At 34.9% G+C, this 7,206-nt stretch overlaps 1 pseudogene; it reads left to right on the top strand.

Annotated features, from left to right (window-relative positions):
* Positions 1–6,987, top strand: part of LOC112521673 — a 14,766-nt pseudogene extending 7,779 nt beyond the window's left edge.
* Positions 6,988–7,206: the final 219 nt, after the last annotated feature.

Genomic DNA, 7,206 nt, shown 5'->3' with positions numbered 1-7,206 from the left:
ACCAACTTCCCCATTATAAAGGCTGTCACAAATATTCTATTCAGAAGAATACCCAAACTACCCTCCAACTACCCTCCACTTACTTACAATTAAACTATTTAAATCTTCTTTTATATGTGAAACGTACAGTAGGCTTATCAAAGTTCTGTATGCAATATGCGCCCTGCTTAGCACTTTAAACTGAGATGAGCTTAACCAAAAATGTAACTCCAATGGATCATGTGACTTCTGCAAACTTTTTACTAAATGAATAAAACAAACAAAAATATTTTAGGATACTAAAAGGGAGCAATGAGCGTACAGTAATGATCAATGATCATGCCTAGGACAGTGGCAAAAAATATTGAAATTCATTAATATCAAAGATATATAAAAATTCAAGAGAGAACATTAAGAAATAGCAATGAACTTGTGTCAATCAGCCAAGTTGTCAAATGAGTGGCTATGCATGTTGTGTGACCTCTTGCGGAGGTCTATCAAACTATATGTTGCCACAAATTTACGTTGGAGAGTGACAAGGCACAGTGAAATTCCAAAATGACAGTATAGAACTATAGACTCTAGTTCAGAACCTTGCCGTATTTGAACATATTTATATTTTTTTATGCATAGGGATCCCTAATGAAGTTGGTGTTGAGCCTCCAATATCAGTTACTAATGTGCAATGCAATTCATTTACTAACTCAGAGCTTTTAAAAAAGCATGCACTTTCCATTTTGTAAAATACTGCTCTTATGGTGACTCGTTCTTCTCTCTCTCTCTCTCTCTGTGCATAATGTATTCTCAGGTTTGGATTTTCATTGAACCAGAATACATGGTTGGTTGATGAATCATGATTGCAGTTTTATCACTACTGTAATGTTTCTTATTTTTACATGGTAGACATGTCCATAGATTTTGATTGGTTTTGTTTGTTTTAGACATGGTGAACTTTGTTTTTCACTCTGCATATTTATTTTTATTATGAGACGGAAAAATGATTGCTCGTTCAGAGCATAGAATAAAAGCATTCATAGTCCTGGGTAACTGTAGTGTGTGCTTTTCCGTAATGGTTGTGTTGTATGTTGAAGGCACACAATGGAAGCATTGAGGGCAGCGGTTTAGACGATGTTTACAGCTCACTTGTGAACCATTTAACGACTGCTCATTGTATCTTCCTTAAGGAATGGGAAAGGTTGATCGACTTGGAAGCAAATGAATTGGAGGTATAAATATGAACTAGAGCAAGAACTTACTAGCGTATATATTCTTTTGTTTTTTATTATGAATTTTATTTTTCCATTCTATGTCTTGCTATCTACAGGTTGTGAGGAAAGAAACGTGGAGCTCACATATGAAGAATGCACAGGCAAGTACTTGTCTGTCCTCCATTGTTCTTGATACTTCAGACCAAGTTCCAAAGAAAAACTTCGCTCAAGCCAACCGGTTTCTTTATCGCTTTATGCGCCAAGATCTGCCTCAACTTCATAGAAGGGTCCATGATGGCGATGATTTAAATCCTTCATCCTTCAGGACAGAACTTGGAATGCTCGCTTAAAACTGGAGACTCTGGTAATTTTATGACCATATTCATTTCTACCCTGATATCGCTGTGATTAGGTAGTAAATAAGTTTTATGCTTGAAATCCCAAGATTTAACTTGATTGAAAACAACAAAAATGGAAAGTAGCAGTGCCTTTTAGGTATCACAATTACTATATCTGCTAATATCAAATAATATGTATCAATGTTTGATTTTAGGATTTCAGAAATTGGAGTTCAAAAGGAAAAAGCATCTCTAATTGATGTCTCTGGTGTCCTATCAAATATATTAGTTGTATCCCTTGCTAGAAAAGTGAAACCAACATTTTGTAGACGAAACTTGGTTTTTTTACATAGTCATCCCATCTATCCGAACCTTAGACAAAACCTCTTATCATTGCTTTCTTCTGTATCCTATATTCTTTCAGCTGAAAAAAAATATGGGTTGGGCCCGGTGGTTGCTATGGTAGATATAAATTGGATTTAAAGATTACCAACATGAGGTACAATACAATATAGGATGTATGGATCATGTAAAGGAATACATCAATATCAGCCACAATATTAGGATATGAAATCTGATAAAGCATGAGACATATATGTTTCTATACTCCAGAACCTACGATTGGCCGTTGATCCCAGGACATGTTTTGTCTTTTTCAGAAAAAAATGCATAAATAGAAAATAGATTAACTAAAACCATGTTTGAGCAACTGAACGAACGTCAAAGAATTCCCTTGCAGAAAACGGTGTAGGGGCATAACTCATCATATTGTGCCGCCACAATGCTCTAGTGAAAAGCATGTCAGCATATATTAATTCTATTGAATTTATAAAATTAGACATTAATTGTTCTTCTTTTTTAAATCATAAATTAACAATCTCATTTTTACTTGTTCTTAGATCTTGAGTACTGATCCTGGTCGTCTTGTGGTTGGAAGAGGTGCCATAATGGACATCAGTCACATCAATGTCACGGTATAGCCATTTGCTTCAGTTAGTTTCTAGTTTATTTTCCCAGAGAAAGTAACTAGCAACTTGTAAATGGACCACGTGTTCTCAAGGAGCACTAATGACCTAGAATGATTGTACTTCTACAAAGTATTTTTCTCTTGGTATCATACAAACTGCAATCAATCCTTTTTGCATTGCCTCTATTTCTGTACAGGTTTCCTTCTCAAAGGGTTTAAGGCTCCCAGGGAGCAGTCCTCCTAAGATCATCCATGATCTTTGTCAAGAGGTTTGGCGGATTGATAAAGATGAATTTACAGCATCTTTTGTGACAATGAGGTGACTAGAGGTCCTGATTATTATTTTGACTTCCAATTGTTCTTTTATCTTATGGATCATGTAGTCTGTAGCTTATGTTCTATTGTTTATGTCAAGGTTCAACCTCATTCAAATGTTTCTACAAGATGAGAGGAGTTCCCACCTTCGATGTATGATTGTGGACCTTCATGTGAGCGTCCAGTTAGCATGCATAATCCTTCACATGATCTTGTATTTAAAAGTCTCTTTTATATAAGTGTTCTGTCCTCATATACATTTTATGTAGGCTCCTCAAATATGATGGTGGCTGTATATTCAGTCAAGATCCTTATCATATATTTGGTCAGAGACGACTTTAAATGATGATCAACGGAAAGCAATATTAAAGGTTAGGCATCAACAGTTAGTATAATCCTAAATTTAAAGATCAGTTAATCCTAGTTGTCATGTATAATTTGCTTGATTTACTTATCGAGACCATTCTGCAATTTTCAGATATTACCACAAAGGATTATACACTTATCCTCGGAATGACAGGTACAGGCAAGACTTCTACCATGGTCCATGCCGTGAAAGCATTGTTGATGAGAGGTGCTTCCATTTTGCTCACGTCCTACACAAACGCTGCTGTTGATAATTTGCTTATCAATTTAAATTCAGGCCTTCTCCAACCTTGATGCATTCTGCAACATTTATGCATTTAATAGTAAATTGATGTATTCATTCCCATCATCAATTGTCTTCGTTTCATATTAGACCAGTGAGTTATCTTGAGTTTTCACATTTTCTGTTCTTGTTGAAAATTGTCTTCATTTCAAAGACCAATAGATAAGAGTTATGAATAGAAGCTGTTCCTCAAGATCACAAGATCTTATTTCTCTCTGCTAACATGTCAGTGAATTATAACTTTCAGACCTTAATCATCTTATATTTATTTAAATGTCACAAAAAAAAACTATTATATCCTATTCTGATTACTACACAAATAAATAACCATATGATGCAGAACAGTTACTATATAGGTGTTACATGAATATTACTACAGTGCATTGAGTAATCTACCTTGGAAGATGATTTAATCATCTCAAGTGGGCCCAAGTCGATTTCTTCTCAAGTTGTGCCACGTGGACCTTCTCCGAACACCATCTTGTCAATCCTATCCGTTTTTGTGTAGCCTTACATCCACTTAGCATTGACATCTATCCTAACTAATTTTACATCGGTGTTGTCTTTTGGCAGCATAACTTTTGGAATATTTTTTTTTTCACAAAATCATTTTCTTAAAAACTTTATACAAGCCAGAGATCTTCACGGAAATGTCTCGCTAGTCCTTGGGGTAGAGGTAAGGTCTGTGTTCATCCTATCCTCCCAGACCCAAGTTCGTGGGGGACTTACAGGCTTCGCTTGGTTTGGTTTTAAGAGGGTATGATTGTAAAATTGTCAGCTTTCTCTCTTTCTCTTCAACTCAAGAACAGAAAAGAAACTAAAACAAAACATTTTTTCCTTGCTTTTCAACTCGAGAACATGCAAAAAGAAAATCATCATCATTTCTTTTCTCTCGAAAAGAAACTTGAGAAGAACACAGCATTGTTAACAAAAGATCCTTCCATCTGTAATCTTACTGCTGTTCATCATTGTGTTAGTATGGTATTTCATTCACCCTTCTGGTTATGTCTTGGCATGGAAATGACAGAAATGTGGCTGCTGGCTGATGAATTTCATTGCTTCTTATGTTGTTTTCAGTTTTCACCTACATTGAACTACTATGAATTTCTTATGGACTGTACTGAATCAACTAATACTTTTCAGGGCACTGATTTTATACGTATTGGTAGAGAGGAAGCCGTGCATGAGGATATTCGCTGGAATTGCATTAATGGTTGGATTATTTACTTCAAGATTTCATAAACAGTGTGCATTCTTTATCAGTTGAGTCATACATATACCAAAGATATTAAGCTGAGACTAGATGAAGCCAAGGTTGTTGCAGTGACAAGCTTAGGAATAACCAGTCCGCTGCTTTCTGACAAGAAATTTCGATGTATGCATTATGGATGAAGATGGACAAATCACACTTCCAGTATGTAATTCTTTTGTATGAAAATCATATTGGGTAGCATCCTAAGATCATTTGTTTGCGTGATTCTAAGTTTTTTCAGACATGAATATTTCAGATAATTTTGATTTACTATTTCCAATTCCAAATGCTCCAAAATTGTAACCAAACTTGAAGCTAATAACCATCAGAAATAAAATCTAGATTAACTGCTATGTGTGTGTTCAGAAATAAAAGCTAATAACCATCTGACAATGGGATTTTCTTTATAGGTCTCATTGGAACCTTTGATGTTTGCGTCAATGTTTGTACTTGTGGGAGATCATTATCAATTGCCCCCACTTGTGCAGGTACATATATCTTCTCTGTGTCATTTTAACTTTCTTGTCATGTACAACTAAAACAACAGCTTTGACATTCTCACATCCCAGAGTACTGAAGCTAGGGAAAATGGAATGGGTGTAAGCCTCTTTTGCAGACTTTAAGAAGCACATCCCCAGGCCATTTCAGCTTTGCAAAGCCAGGTGTATATTAACTACTCTTTATAGCCCAAAACAATTTATTTTTCTATGTTATTTGATAAATATGTTAAATTTTTATATTGTAAATTGCAGTACCGTATGTGTGCACCCATTATGGAGCTATTCAATGCCTTGATATATGGTAATAAGCTYTGTTGTKKTTCTCCTGATGTAGCAAATGCAAAACTTGAGTACATAAGTTCAACATCTTTGCCATCATGGCTGAAGAAGGTAATTATAGGTCATCCAGCTCAATGGTATAGATATAAAATGATACTTTTTTATCGAGTAAGGATAAAAAATGACTCTTTCTCGTTACCACCATCGATGATAAAATAAGATTTCCCACTTCAACCTACAATATTAATATTCTAGATGTTTGTTCAAAAAAATATCATATAACCTTGAAGTTCATTATTGATCTTCAGGTTCTGGATCCACTCAGACCAGTAATATTCATTAATACAATGTATCGGTGTTATTCTATCATTCTCCAATTGCAAGTTTTGCATGTTTCCGCCATTGCTTACAGATATTTCATGTTCACAGATCTTTTACATGGTTTAGAGGTTAAAGATTGCAAGAAGGTAAATAATCCACTTGAAGCATACATAATCATAGGTATGCACTGCTTCTTAAATACTTCATCCATCTCATGGAAAATTGCAACTTTTTACAGCACACACACTTATGTAAATGTGCTACAGTAAAAACATAATAAATARATCTTGTGGATTACAATCAATAGCACCACTAAGTTGGAATAATGACAATGAGAAAAAGAGGTAATTCYACTTCAAAATTTTGGCAAAAAGTGAATTCTTGCGACTTCCATTGGACCATTTTTGCAATGTTCATTTGACGGGGTGTAACTTCTAGCAGTAATTTTTTCCTCCCGTGCTTCATAAAGATCTTCCTGTTGTTTGATCTGATTCTTTTTACCTTTTTTCGTGGTTGTAGATAATTGATAAATTGAGTTGCCAAGGCATCCAGGGAGAAGATATTGGTGTTATAACTCCTTACAAATCTCAGGCCAACCTCATTAAACAACATGTTACACAATCATTGGAGATACATACCATCGAGAAGTACCAGTTAATATTTTACACGAGGTTATATCCAACGACAATCTACAATTTTTATTGCATTTACTTTAAGAAGTAACACTATGAGAAAAGGAATTAACTTCAAAGAAAAGATGCCTGAGCTACAAATTGTGTCAAGTATTTTTCATTGGATAAACCATGTTATATCATAAAGGTCAATCTGACCTAGTGGTTCAGCCACTAACCATAAGGTTCATTAATGTTTTTTCTTAACACATCTTATGTTTCGTTTCCAAGTACAAACTTATAAATTTGATTTTTCTCTATATCTTTAAATGAGTTTTGAGGCTCCATATTGAATTGCATAATGTAGTAATGGATTGTGTTTGTACCGTCATGTAGGGAAGGGACAAAGATTGCATATTGGTGTCGTTTGTAACGTCAAGCAACAATCCAAAGAACTACAAATCTTCACTCCTTGGTGACTGGTACAGGATCAACGTGGCCCTCACCCGTGCCTAGGTTAGCAATCTACATAATAATAATGATGATAATAATGCATCTCTAATTCTTTATTCTGCATGAAGTTTTAATGAAAATGTTACACAAGTGGATGTAATGGGCTTATTTCTTCTTAAAAAGTTCAATTGGGTCAAAATGATTCAAATTAGGTCATAATTAGTCTCATTAGACCCTAATGGGTTTAATGGGCCCAATTCTCCATAAGGAGTCTAATTGGGTAAAAATGACACTAAATGGGTGATATTTAGTTTGTTTAGACCTTAATGGGTAT

The sequence above is a fragment of the Cynara cardunculus genome, assembly GCF_001531365.2.
Source record: "Cynara cardunculus var. scolymus isolate 2C chromosome LG 1, CcrdV1, whole genome shotgun sequence".
Taxonomy (NCBI): Eukaryota; Viridiplantae; Streptophyta; class Magnoliopsida; order Asterales; family Asteraceae; genus Cynara; species Cynara cardunculus.
This window is presented reverse-complemented; position numbering and strand designations above follow the sequence as displayed.